Below are 15,245 nucleotides of genomic sequence, written 5' to 3'. Positions count from 1 at the left end.
ACCTCAAGTTATGGTGTTCAAGTATGTTTAAACAACAGAAATGCTACTGAAAATGCCTGTTGGTTACCAACACAGTACATACACAAGAACTAAAACGATGTCCTACTTGGTGTTGGTCAAATATACAGTATGAAGGACAAAGTGCCATCTCACGAGTACAACATCATAGAATAAAACGGTTCATACAGTAGTCCCTATCTTGCCCCTGCAGACTGCAGCCTCAACCTGGTCTAGCAGGCTGAAAGAGGAGACAGGAGGAGAGGAGACAGAGCGTGTGTGACAGAGGCCAGGCCAGCCAGGCTGAGTCAGTCAGTCGGTGTGTCAGCGCCCATTGTCTCTGGTCTCACTGGGCTGGGCCTGCCGTCCCTTGTCCTCGTCGCTCAGAGTGGCAGCTCGGCCCGTCCTGGCGTGGCGCCAGCCGACACACTCAGGGGGGAAACAGAGAGTGCTCTCTGTGATCTGTGGGAACTGCAGGGCTGACAGGAAGCCGAATGGATGATGGCAGAGGAGGGCATACTCCTTTCACACCCCTGAGGACACCAATGCGTCATTTTGTATCTTCGTTGCTGAACACCCTGATCTGGAGGTTTTGTAAGTTGAGACTTCTGTGCGTTTCGTGCGTTAGTCGTCTGAGCGTAATGATCTAATACAAAATATATCATGAAAGTGTACTAATTGCATTCTACTTTACAAAAGAGGACAGAACAGAGCTAAGTAAACTGGACAATGAAGGATGCATTCATTCCTTGTGTCTTTGAACCCCGTCAAAGAATGGACCCATTCAGCAGATTTCACTATTCTGTATCTTGTTTTCATAGTGATGTAACGTCATCCCACCCTGGTGGAATGATACCACACAATCAAATGGTACTGTGCTGTGGGTCTGCTGCATGGTGGATCAATCTCAATCCTGTACCAGCGTTAAGGTCAACAGTGTGGCTCACTCATAACAAACATGGCTGAGTCTGGGCTCTTAATCAATTACCATGGAAAATGTACAGGTCACGTGGGGTCAAGTAAGACAGGGTGTTATTCATGCAACCTGGCCAGGCAGCATATCTGGGGAAAAACACACACGGGCCACGGCGTGTGTGCGTGTGTGTGTGTCTTTTAGGGGCACAAAGAAACCTCTGCGGATATTAAAGGTCAGAGGTCATCTAGCATGTGTTCAGGTTCTAAGGTTACTGAAGGCTAAACTCTACCCATCCATCAGGTAAATTAGCCAAGATTCATTACAGATTTACGTCTTTGATCACAGATCCACCTTTGTTTCATTTGATTGCCATTTTTCTATGTGAATTGGAACATTTAGTAAACGTGTTTAAAGGACTGAAGTTATCTTCTGAACAGCCTTAGCTATCGAAGATCCACTTTCAAATGATGTCATTCAAATTGCAGCAACCGTACATTAACTTCACCGTACTGTACACCTATTGCCATTAGTGTCCTTTCTCTGTGTACCGTGAGGGATTGTACTACCACTAGACGGAGACTTACTAAAGGATTCCAGGGACTATTCATTTCATAGAACTTATAAATGTCTGTCTGGATTCCTGCTGCATTACTAAGATAGCTCATCTAACCCTCTCACCGTGGCTTCCAAAAACCATTACTCTAGGCTACCATAATAGTGTTGGGGGTTACCCTGGGGGTCAGGTATGGGGCTACACCAGTGCCATGATTATTGTATATATGTGATAACCTTTGTATGCTTGCAATGAGCAATGATGGAAAAGTACTGGGTAAATGGACATGTACTGCTTTAGTTCTCAGGCTGAGAATTGCCTGCAGCTGCTGATAAGTCACGCAGGCTCAAGGCCAAGATAGTAGAGTGAAAAACCAGAGTCTAGACATGTTTTTCTCATCTTAGATACTTTGTATGTAATCCAATGCAACAATGTTAAGATATGATTGACGGTAGGTTGTATAAAGAGTGTTGTCTCCTGTTTCGCAACACAGATGTTTACTATAGACCACTGATGTACTCAGTATGTGAATCTCTGTCTGCAATTGCATTTTATTACTAAAGAGTTTTATACCAAGGTCCCTGTGTCTGTGTCATCTATCTGGAAGACTGATTGTCAAAGGAAACTTACATCACCCCATGCAAAGGACCACCCAACATTTGGCGAGCTTGCCAGGAGTGAGTGTCCGCCGCGTCTGGATGATCTTCGTCCCACTGTGCAGCGCATCAAATTATAAGGTAAGCAGACGCCTGTTAAACCAAAAGTCTGAAATGAGAAAAAGCACTGTGTGGTTGATGACTCATTCCAGTATGTAAGTGGCACCTCACTCATGGGGTTGATAATTACAGGAACAGTCGATACCTACATTTATGTACAAGCCCGTAATATGATGTATATGTGATAAATGACCCAGAACCCCAGGTGTAATAGTTAGACATTCCTGAGGGTCTAATGGAACCTTGTGTGAGGAACTTGGTTATAGATTAGGATGAACCAAGTCAGTACTGAGGTACTGGGTGACAAGTGTTATATGCACATGGTGTTCTTACCTGAGGGAAGACACTGGTTTTATTTATGGTGTTCCTACCTGAGGGAAGACACTGGTTTTATGTATGGTGTTCTTACCTGAGGGAAGGCACTGGTTTTATGTATGGTGTTCCTACCTGAGGGAAGACACTGGTTTTATGTATGGTGTTCTTACCTGAGGGAAGACACTGGTTTTATGTATGGTGTTCTTACCTGAGGGAAGACACTGGTTTTATGTATGGTGTTCTTACATGAGGGAAGACACTGGTTTTATGTATGGTGTTCTTACCTGAGGGAAGACACTGGTTTTATGTATGGTGTCCTTACCTGAGGGAAGACACTGGTTTTGTTTTGATATATGTACAATTGGTGGGATTATAAATTTGGTGTGGGACAATTGTTGTGTGAGTTTAGTGCATTTGATAACAGTGAATGGATATATGCTTGTCAATATCAATAATTTCTATGTACTGAAATACATCTAGACTGGTATAGACAACAAGTCTTTAAGACTAGTACCAGAAAGCGATACATTTGTGAATTGCGTATTGGGAAAGACATGTGAGTTTACTCTTCCATTACATCCACAAGAGAGGAGACAGGGAGACCCCCGTACTGAAGTTAAAATACAATTGAAACCAATTGTGGTTATTTACCACACATATGTGGAACCATTTACAGTAGCGTGGTTAGTGAATAAATGTAGTGAAACTAAAGGAGAAGAGGGGTTAGAGGAAATAGAACTGCGTCTAACATCATCCTATGTTAGGTTCTACTACCCGTATACGGGGATAGAACTAGGTTTTTCTACAGTACTATACAGATAAGTCACTCAGTCCACATTACATAGAACCTGATTAAAACCAAATCACGGGGCACCGTGACAGATTCAACCAAAGGCCGGGCAGAGACAGTGGGTCCCACACCAATGAAGGCTGGGCCTGACCTCTCTGACACTGGCCTGACCTCTGACACTGTCCTGACCTCTGACACTGCCCTGACTGATGCTGACTTGGAGCTTTTCGTTGACGGTTCTGCATATATAAATCAAACTACAGGGAAGAAACATGCAGGGTTTGGTATTGTGACAGTTGATAGAACCGCTCACATACAACAACCATTACCAGATACTTTCTCAGCTCAACAGGCTGAACTTTTGGCGCCAACCACTGCCTGTAAAATGGGAGAAGGGAAAAGGGTTTCAATTTTCTCTGATTCTGCTTATGCAATAGGGGTTTGTCTCTCCTGGTGTGGTGTCTGGAGGAGTAGGGGTTTTCACAATGCTTGTGGAAGTCCTATTCGTAATAGAACTATGGTTTTAGATCTCTTGGAGGCTGTGATGCTGCCCTCTGCTCTGGCTGTTGTGTAGGTTGCTGCTCACACTGGGGGGAAAGATTTTGTGAATATGGGTAACGCCATGGCAGATGAGGCTGCTAAATTGGCTGCCTCAAATTGTCATAGCCCTCCATGTTCTTCTCTGCTACTGTTGGGAAAGACACTGATGATTTGGCATCTAAACAGGCTTTGGATGTTGGTTCTCATTTGGTATGGCAACAGCGGGGTTGTAAACTTGACCCCGTTTCTAAGGCTTGGAGACGGACTCTGTCTGGTGGACCGTGTCTGCCGGCTTGTCTTGTCGCCTCTGTTTGCCAAGTGGCCCATGGTATGGACCATTTTTCAAGGGGGGATATGATAGAGGTAATTTCTTTGGATTGGTTTTGTCCAAATTTGACTCAGCATGTGAAACAGTTTCTGTTTCGATGTGCTACGTGCATGCAATTTAACATTGCCAAAGGAACTCCTCTGAAACCAGGTCATTTCCCTACGCCAAGAGGACCATTTGTCCATGTTGCCATGGATTGTATAGATCTTACAGAAAGATAAGAAAGGAAAATATACTGTTTAGTCCTTATTGACAGGTTCACCAGGTGGGTGGAGGCATTTCCCACCACACACTGTGATGTTGAGACAGTAGCGAAGCTACTAGTGAGGGAGATAATAGCTAGATTTGGTGTTCCTGAGGCTTTATCTGCAGACAATGGTACCCACTTCACTGGTGATGTAGTGAAGCAGTTAGCCATAATCATGGGAGTGGACCAGAAGTTTGTGTCCATCTACCACCCCCAGAGTAATGGGGTTACGGAGAGAGCTAACCAATCCATTAAACAAGGGTTAGCTAAGCCATGCCCCTCCACCAAGAAATCTTGGGTGGATTGTTTACCACTGGTGTTAATGAAAATACCCAGTAATGTAAATAAAAGCTTGGGTGTACACCACATGAAATGTTGACAGGAAGACACATGAATGTTCCCGCACACAGACCCATGGCTGACAGACACATAGACCTCACTCTAGCTGAAGTAGAACACTTGGAGGACATGAGAGCTAACTACTATTATCAGATCTCTCCACTCTCACACTAGGAAAGCTCAGGAGGAGGTACCAGGTGAGGACCCCGACTACCTGCCTGTGGAGGTTGGAGACTGGGTCAAAATCTGGGTCCACAAGAGAAAATGGGACCAGCCAAGATGGATGGGGCCATTCAAGGTAGCCATGGCAACACCAATGTCGGTCAGAGTTCAGGAAAGGTCCGGCCGGCACCACCTGTCCCACTGCCAGAAGGTGATCAGCCCACATGGATGGAGCCAGACACAGCCTGAAACAAGAGGCAGAAGCAGATGTGGGTCGAGACCAAAGACTTGAAAAAGATGAAGGGCAAGACCAAAGCCCTGAAGAACCAACTGTTTTACATGATCAGCAAGGTTATGTTGTAAATAAACAAACCCTTAGGGTGTATAAGAGAGGGAAGACGACAGCATGTGGTCGTTGGTGGTTGACTGTGTTGGCTCTATCCACACTAGTTGTTGTGTGGGTGAACACGTGTGGGTAAAGTTTGTTCGAGACTTAGGTATAAAAGTCTCCCCAAACGGGACTGCGGTGTTCATTTTGACGAATGCGTAATGTTACTTCCTGACTCCTCTGATAACATGACCAAAATTCTGCTTGATATGTCTAAGCTCTCTAATACTCTCAGCCCCAGTGACGATGATGTTCTGACCAGGATGGGTAAATGGTTCACTGGGAAACTTGGAAATGTTATGGGACAGATTTGAATGGGTATCTAATCATTTGTAGTTCCTGTGTTGATAGACTTTTGCTATGTTTCGATTTTTTGTTGTCTTGGTAAATGGGCAGTGAAGAAGACCATGCCTGGTTTAATGGTATTGGCTTTACCTGCCTCCTATGATGAATACTATGATGCCACTGGTGTTGACCCCAACTACGACCCTCTTGCTGCCCAACTGACCGAGAGGATGATTACTATACTACCTATATGTGAATGGTTAAAAGTTCCAGATGATTAACGTCGATTTCTGTACGTGGTTATATGAGACTAGGTAGCCTCAAAGGGGGGAATGTTGGGTGTTACCCTGGGGGTCGGGTGTGGGGCTACACCGGTGCCATGATTACTGTATACAGTTGGAGTCATTAAAACTCGTTTTTCAACCACTCCACAAATTTCTTGTTAACAAACTATAGTTTTGGCAAGTCGGTTAGGACATCTACTTTGTTCATGACACAAGTAAATGTTTCCAACAATTGTTTACAGACAGAATATTTCACTTATAATTCACTGTATCACAATTCCAGTGGGTTAGAAGTTTACATACACTAAGTTGACTGTGCCTTTAAATAGCTTGGAAAATTCCAGAAAATTATGTCATGGCTTTAGAAGCTTCTGATAGGCTAATTGACATCATTTGAGTCAATTGGAGGTGTATCTGTGGATGTATTTCAAGGCCTACCTTCAAACTCAGCGCCTCTTTGTTTGACATCATGGGAAAATCAAAAGAAAACAGCCAAGACCTCAGAAAAGAAATTGTAGATTTCCATAAGTCTGGTTCATCCTTGGGAGCAATTTCCAAATGCCTGAAGGTACCACGTCCATCTGTACAAACAATAGTACGCAAGTATAAACACCATGGGACCAAGCAGCCGTCATACCGCTCAGGAAGGAGACGCGTTCTGTCTCCTAGAGATGAACGTACTTTGGTGCGAAGAGTGCAAATCAATCCCAGAACAACAGCAAAGACCCTTGGGAAGATGCTGGAGGAAACAGGTACAAAAGTATCTATATCCACAGTAAAACAAGTTCTATATCGACATAACCTGAAAGGCTGTTTGGCCATAATGACCATCGTTATGTTTGGAGGAAAAAGGGGCAGACTTGCAAGCCAAAGAACACCATCCCAATCGCGAAACACAGGGGTGGCAGCATCATGTTGTGGGGGTGCTTTGCTGCAGGAGGGACTGGTGCACTTCACAAAATAGATAGCATCATGAGAAAATTATGTGGATACATTTTAGCAACATCTCAAGACATCAGTCAGGAAGTTAAAGCTTGGTCGCAAATGGGTCTTCCAAATGGACAATGACCCCAAGCATACTTCCAAAGTTGTGGCAAAATGGCCTAAGGACAACAAAGTCAAGGGATTGGAGTGGTCATCACAAAGCCCTGACCTCAATCCCATAGAAAATTTGTGGGCAGAACTCAAAAAGTGTGTGCGAGCAAGGAGGCCTACAAACCTGACTCAGTTACACCAGCTCTGTCAGGAGGAATGGGACAAAATTCCCCCAACTTATTGTGGGAAGCTTGTGGAAGGCTACCCGAAACGTTTCACCCAAGTTAAACAATTTAAAGGCAATGCTACCAAATACTAATTGAGTGTATTTAAACTTCTGACCCACTGGGAATGTGATGAAAGAAATAAAAGCTGAAATAAATAATTCTCTACTATTATTCTGACATTTCACATTCTTAAAATAAAGTGGTGATCCTAACTGACCTAAGACAGGGACTTTTTACTAGGATTAAATGTCAGGAATTGTGAAAAACTGAGTTTAAATGCATTTGGCTAAGGTGTATGTAAACTTCCGACTTCAACTGTATATGTGATAACCTTTGTATGCTTGCAACGAGCAATGATGGAAAAGTACTGGGTAAATGGACATGTGCTGCTTTAGTTCTCAGGCTGAGAATTGCCTGCAGCTGCTGATAAGTCACGCAGGCTCAAGGCCAAGATAGTAGAGTGAAAAACCAGAGTCTAGACATGTTTTTCTCATCTTAGATACTTTGTATGTAATCCAATGCAACAATGTTAAGATATGATTGACGGTAGGTTGTATAAAGAGTGTTGTCTCCTGTTTCGCAACACAGATGTTTACTATAGACTACTGAGGTACTCAGTATGTGAATCTCTGTCTGCAATTGCATTTTATTACTAAAGAGTTTTATACCAAAGTTCCTGTGTCTGTGTCATCTATCTGGAAGACTGATTGTTAAAGGAAACTTACATCACCCCACGCAAAGGACCACCCAACAATAGACAGTGCATTCGGAAAGTATTCAGACCCCTTGACTTGTTCCACATTTTGTTACAGACTTATTCTAAAATGGATTCAATTGTTTTTTCTCCTCATCAATCTACACACAATACCCCATAATGACAAAGCACAAACAGGTTTTTAGAGATTTTTGCTAATTTGTTGAAAACAAAAACCAGAAATATCACATTTACATAAGTATACAGACCCTTTACTCAGTATTTTATGAAAGCACCTTTGGCAGTGATTACAGCCTGGAGTCTTCTTGGGTATGACGCTACAGGTTTGGCACACCTGTATTTGGGGGGTTTCTCCCATTCTTCTCTGCAGATCCTCTCAAGCTCTGTCAGGTTGGATGGGGAGCGTTGCTGCACAGCTATTTTCACGTCTCTCCAGAGATGTTCGATCGGGTTCAAATCCGGGCTCTGGCTGGACCCCTCAAGGACATTCAGAGACTTGTCCCGAAACCACTCCTGCATTGTCTTGGCTGTGTGCTTAGGGTCGTTGTCCTGTTGGAAGGTGTACCTTCGCCACAGTCTGTATCCCAGTCCCTGCCACTGGAAAACACCCCCACAGCATGATGCTGTCACCACCATGCTTCACCGTAGGGATTATGCCAGGTTTCCTCCAGACGTGACACTTGGCATTCAGGCCAAAGTGTTGAATCTTGGTTTCATCAGACCAGAGAATCTTGTTTCTTATGGTCTGAGAGTCCTGTAGGTGCCTTTTGGCAAACTCCAAGCGGGCTGTCATGTGCTTTTTATTGAGGAGTGGCTACTCTACCAAAAAGGCCTGATTGGTGGAGTGCTGCAGAGATGGTTGTCCTTCTGGAAGGTTCTTCCACAGAAGAACTCTAGAGCTCTGTCGGAGTGACCATCGGGTCCTTGGTCACCTTGGTCACCTCCCGATTGCTCAGTGTGGCCGGCTCTAGGAAGAGTCTTGGTGGTTCCAAACTTCTTCCATTTAAGAATGATGGAGGCCAATGTGTTCTTGGGTGTCCTTCAATGCTGCAGAAATGTTTCAGTATCCTTCCCCAGATGTCTGCCTCGACACAATCCTGTCTCGGAGTTCTTCAACCTCATGGCTTTGTTTTTGCTCTGACATGCACTGTCAACATCCACTGTCAACTGTGGGACATGTGTGTGCCTTTCCAAATCATGACCAATCAATTGAAATTACCACAGGTGGACTCCAATCAAGTTGTAGAAACATCTCAACGATGATCAATGGAAACAGGATGCACCTGAGCTCAATTTCGAGTCTCATAGCAAAGGGTCTGAATACTTATGTAAATAAGGTATTTATGTATTTTTTTATATATATATACATTTGCAAACATTTCTTAAAACCTGTTTTCGCTTTGTCATTATGGGGTATTGTGTATAGATTGCTGAGGATTTTTATTTATTTAATCAATTTAAAAATAAGGCTGTAACATAACAAAATGTGGAAAAAGTCAACGGGTCTGAATACTTTATGAAGGCACTGTATAATAATATATTCCATTTGGCAGACACTTTTATCCAAAGCGACAAACAGTAACGGGTGTATACATTTGAATTGCACCCACTTCTGGCATTGCAAGAGCCATGCCCTTCCAACTGAGCTACAGAGGACCAGATACTGAAGCAGTATTAACGCACTCAAAAACATGGAAATATGGTCACGAATATCTCAGGAAGGGTCAACGTATCAACAACAGGAGACTTACTGCCGCTATGTGGTGTAATGTGGAATAGCAAGGTGGACGGCTGGAAATTAGAACGAAAACGGAACATTTTCCGATAAAAATACTGATTTTATCATGTATCATTCACAAGAAACAATAGTATTTAAATGTATTATGCAGTGGTAGAAACCCCTTTGCTCACCATCCTCATTTTCAAATTGTTTTCTAATACACGCAAAAAAAACGGATTTTGAAAACCCACAGCTGCACGCAACAATGGCTTCATTGGCTCTATGGGTATACAGCAGGCGGTGGTGCTGATTTAGGACTGTGTGAGATCATACGGAAAAATCTCACAAGTATGATCTCACAACAACTTCACTGTGCAACCACCAACCACACCCTAACTCTGACACCTCTTTGCCTCTTCCTCCCAAGGCCTCTATCCCTCCTCTCTCTTGTTTTATTTTCTTCTGATGACAGGATGCTAAGATACTCATTAAAATTCCTGCCTTTACGATCTTCTGGCACAAGAATAAGGCGTATGTCACTTGGCACTTGTGAACAAACCTTTAAAAACAGGCATGGGCACACAGTGCACTGCTATGGCCTCTATGAGTTCTAAAGTTTGCCCTGTGGGTTGTAGAACGCACCGATCTCTACCATGATGGATGGGGTTACTTAGAATAAATTGTATTTGATTTAAAATGTTCTGCACTGTAAACCTGGAAGCTACGGGGCCCCTAAATGCCTAAGGAAGGCCTATTGATAGCTCTCTAAATGTCTTTGTCCTTGCAAGTTATCCATTGCTCCACTAGATGTCGTTATTTTATATGAAATGACCATATTCAGCCTTGCTATTGGACTATTGGTTAAATACAACACAACACAGTTATGTTCTATTGGTGTCTCACCACACACATTATTAATATATGAATATATTTTTTAACGACTGAGTTATGAAGTGACAGACCGTAGGCCTACCTATATGCTTGTTTTGAAACACTAACTGAATTTTAGACCGGAACTAGTCAGAATGGTGAGAAAGGAAACGGGCCCGTGCTGTGCTGTCTGCAACAATCACGGCAATTACTGGAAGAGGGCCTTTCAAAATGTGTCAATGACCACTAGGCCTGTACACAATAAATACAGTTCTGCCATGTAAATAAAACATTTCAATGGTCTAAGAAGCAATGGACATCATCCATTTGTTTGTTAGAATCAATTCTAGAAATTAAATAAACCTATATTCTACAAATGTCCAAAATCGTTAGTTCGATTGATTAATAACCGCTCAACGAAAAAAATTATCCAAACACAGGTGCTCTAAAGAATTGGGCTAGACAACATGCCGTGGATGGATATGATTGTCCAAATTAATACATTATTAATAAATTAGAGTAAGATTAAATACCTATAGCATACATTAGGGTAATTACCTTGTTATGGCAGATTTGGTTTCTTGGCTCCAATATTCCAAATAGGCATTAATGATCATATTTGTTATAATTTATGTAATTCATTGAATGAATCGTTAAATTGGGCTACACACGTTTCAGTGTCTGCACTTCGAGGTAGTAAGAGGGGCTGGAATTCCGGTGACAAGGACGTTGGTTGTTCACTGTTGAGGATAAATAAATTGCATTCATTTCAGCTCACAACATGACTCCAGTTTGTTCATTTATCTAAATGTAATGTTATTATTATGCAATTATTTGTTAATGTTAAGGCCTATCTACACATAACATATCCTACACATACAAACTAGTCTAATATGTTTTAAATAAAACATTATAATTAAAACATGTATCTTTTAATTGGCTGAGACACTAACATCGTATGGGGAGCTCTGGAAGCAGGACAATCACCTAATATTAAACAATGGTGAAACTTTATACAACTTTTCCCTAAACCTTGAGCCTTAGTTGGTTTGGCTAGACCGGCCCATCTGGTACAGCAAATGGTAATACTCACCAGAGAGCTAGAGACGAGTGCGAGAAGAGAGAGAGGAGGAGAGAGAATGAGGGGGACCAGATTGAAAACATATCAGCCTGGCGTCTCAAAACCACATTTCTGACGAAGAACGAACCACCCTCAAACCTTTCAGACCTCTTTAGGCTACAAAGTTCGATATCCTGCAATGTGTTCTTAGTAAGGGAGGATCGATTACAAAAACTTGTTTCGTTATTCTCAGTGATGGATTGTAAAAGTTGAGACAACGCACATAAACTCTACGGTGAACTTTATGAGAAGTTGGGAAGAGGATTGTAGTTAGTCTTGATCGTGTTTAGGCTACTAGATTATACTTTATGGATTTCATCCTTGCATTGGAAGGAGTTTGTTACTTCTTGCTTTTTGACCGAGAAAGTTTGACCTAACGGTAATCTTCGATCGCGTTGCTGAAACTTGTACAGAACTGGTGGACAAACAGAACGGAGGGAGACGCACCGGGTCAGACTCGGACCATACCGACCACAGGCATCACCACTGGGGTAGGTGGACTGGACATGCATGTGATGATGAACTCTGGAAATCATCTTTATTATTCATTATTAGAAGATTATTCTTATTATGAATAGGCTAGTAAATCATTTGAAATATAAATTTTAGTGCACATTTGAAATTGTTACATTGAATTGCCTAAAATGGTATTTAAACGTAACCTATTAAAATAGCGTCTTTTTTTTATATTGACCATACAGAATAAATAAAAACTATGAAAATTGTGAACATGAGCCATATAGATGAGAGAAAACTGCCCATTCGGAGTTACTTCAAACATTTCCACTTTCAACTTACCTGACTTGACATTGGAATGTCACAAATTCTGCGCTGCAACTTTATCCATTTGTCAGTAGATGCGCTCAAAACTGTGCAGGAGACATCAGCCCTATTGTTGCTTAGCTAGAATCCTTAGTGACTACATACATTTTTTGACTTAAAAAAAATGTATGATATACCCATTGATTCTTGAAGAATATAACTTATAAATGCCTTATGGGTTTAGTTCAACTGTCGTACCCCATCATAACCCCAAATATAAGCTTGTTTTAGTCCAATATTTGTAAAAAATGTAAATGTAACAAACGCTGTAAAACCTCAAAACATGGTTAAAACCATCATTTTGATACCATGGATGGCCAGTCCTTGCATCCGTAACTATGCATATGAATTTGAGAGTGGTTACATTTCTCCAGGCCCATCCCTCAGCTTTTTACCAAAACAGAGGCTGGATGTTCGCTTTGTTATTGTTTCAATTAAGGATTCTAGCTTTAACTTGAGCTTTCGTGAGTTTAGCCTGCTTGAATGAAAGAGACCCTTCCTAAATCCCCTCAATCTGAAAGGTATCCAACTCGCAAAAAGTTCGTGTGTTTGCTACTGAGAGTCATTAGCAGTCACACCCAATGCAGAAAATGTACATTGCTGTGCATTTCAATGGCTGCAATTAATATGCATTGTTAATGTTTCCCTGGTGTGTTATTCATTTGTGAATAAATTGCAATCAAAACATGAAACAACATTTTAATATGCTTTTGCTAATAGTCTTATCTTTATTTGAGAGAAAATAAGCTAGGGCTGGTTGTTAGTAGATATAAGCATTATAATCAAAATGTACGAAGATGAGTAATATTAAAAAAGGTTGTAAATAAATCAATACCTTCCTCTAATATGTAACCACAGAGTTGGTTCTGGCCTGGGACGTGTGTGTGTTTTTATGTGAATGGCCCGTCGGTTGGTTTAGTTCATTTGCATTAGAAAAAAGTTTTTTGTGCATTTTCTATTGTGCAGGATGAAGACTTCCAGCAGTCAGGCAGCGAAGAGTTGAAAAGATTTAAAGAAATGATGGGCCTTTCACATTATTCAAAGGGGACTGATGCTTGGTGCTGCGGTCATCAACCTACCCCCACTTTCATCTCAGCCTCTCAAATGGCATCCTATCCAGCCCTGGTCAAAAGCAGTGCACTAGATAGGGAATATGGTGTCATTTGGGACGTAGACACTCACCAAGCAGAGCCATTCTGCAGCCGTTTTCACACCGCTGGCCCACTCCACGAATGCCTTTATTGATTTTGCTAGCTTTTCTCTTCTCCAGAGAACACAGACAAAAAGAGGGGGACTTCCTGGTTTCTTAAGTGTTTGAAAAAGTGGAATAGAAGTTGAGTCTGGTATTCAGGAGAGAGCGAGGAGCAGGGGAGATGTCTGAATGAAAAGTGAGTCAAACTCCCCACTGAGAGGACTGAAAAGTATCTTATCCCCCATAAACAAGAACACAGCACCAATGAAGCTATTTGGCCTAGGAAGTCATTCAGGCAGGTGAAGGGAAATGCCACTGGCTAAACACTAGAAATAACAGGTTGGTTAAGGCTTAAACCGTAGGCATTACCATGTAGTGAAATAAACTTTCTATTGAATGCTATCTTATTCTTATTTCTGCCTGTTTGAAAAGATGAGAAAGTAGTATGAGATACCTACAGTATACACGGTTATCTTTAATTGTATTCATTTTTTTTTTTTTTACGTTATCTGATGTCCAACTGTTAAGAAGTGGGCATTTACAATCAAACTACACTAAAACACATCCCACGACTACCCCCTTCCTTCCCTCTCTCAAATCAAATCAAATGTTATTCGTCACATTCTTCGTAAACAACAGGTGTAGACTAACAATGGAATGCTTACTTACTCTCCCCCTCCCCCCTCTCTCTCTCTCTCTCTCTCTCTCTCTCTCTCTCTATCTCAGAGGTTCCCTTCTTACCACACAGCAAAGAGCAGTAATTGCTGCCATACCCTCCAGAAAACTAATATTTTGGTTTGTTCAGAGAGGCCCCTGACCACAGCAGTCTGCCCTGGAGGCTGTGTGTGTGTGTGTGTGTGTGTGTGTGTGTGTGTGTGTGTGTGTGTGTGTGTGTGTGTGTGTGTGTGTGTGTGTGTGTGTGTGTGTGTGTGTGTGTGTGTGTGTGTGTGTGTGTGTGTGTGTGTGTGTGTGTGTGTGTGTGTGTGTGTGTGTGTGTGTGTGTGTGTGTGTGTGTGTGTGTGTCTCCACGCGTGCTATGGCTCTATCGACATAGGCAGCATTAACTGTCTCTGTCCTAAGGGGACAACACTAGAACCACTAAGAAACAATGGCTCACCTCACATATTTCTTATGGAATAGTCCTTATGGATTACATCATGTGAAGTGAGTCGATTTTGTCAGGTTGCTTAGCTAGACGTTTTTCAGAGGAAAAACTATGACCGTAAAGTTTGAAACTGTCAGTGTTAATACCATGAATTTTCACCTTCATGTAAACGGTATTCTACAGTTATCCAGCTTGGCTGTTTCTACAGCTTTGGCTCAGACAAAGGCGTGAACATTGTTGTACTATTCCTCTCAACACCACATCACATCTGGCTCAGGTCAAACCAATTGATATCTTTGGAGGGAATTTGAAGATTAATCAAACTTTGTTTAATTCCATTGTTTAACTTAGCCTCCATCAACTATTTATCTGCTCGTTACACTGCCTTGTCTAATATAAGTTTTGTTTAATTTGCAAAAATGTTAACAAAAAAGAGGCCAAAATCCCAGCCAGCACATAATATTCTGAGAACCATATGTTTGTTAGAGCTTGGTGAGAGTGTGGTTGTCCTATGGTTATTTTGCATACGACCTTCCCACAATGTTCTAGGAATGGTGCAGGATACCCAGCTAGCGCATA

At 42.0% G+C, this 15,245-nt stretch overlaps 1 protein-coding gene across 1 annotated transcript in view; it reads left to right on the top strand.

The window, feature by feature from the left end:
- The first annotated feature begins 11,534 nt into the window (after window positions 1–11,534).
- Window positions 11,535–15,245, top strand: part of LOC139566344 (zinc finger protein GLI2-like) — a 73,287-nt gene continuing 69,576 nt past the window's right edge. Inside the window, exon 1 of the mRNA XM_071387461.1 lies at window positions 11,535–12,038. The gene's annotated coding sequence lies outside the window, so the exon portion shown is untranslated. The remainder of the gene's footprint in view (window positions 12,039–15,245) is intronic.

Source organism: Salvelinus alpinus, chromosome 38 (genome assembly GCF_045679555.1).
Source record: "Salvelinus alpinus chromosome 38, SLU_Salpinus.1, whole genome shotgun sequence".
Classification (NCBI taxonomy): Eukaryota; Metazoa; Chordata; class Actinopteri; order Salmoniformes; family Salmonidae; genus Salvelinus; species Salvelinus alpinus.
Note: the sequence above shows the minus strand (reverse complement) of the source record. Positions and strands in the feature narration are given on the sequence as shown.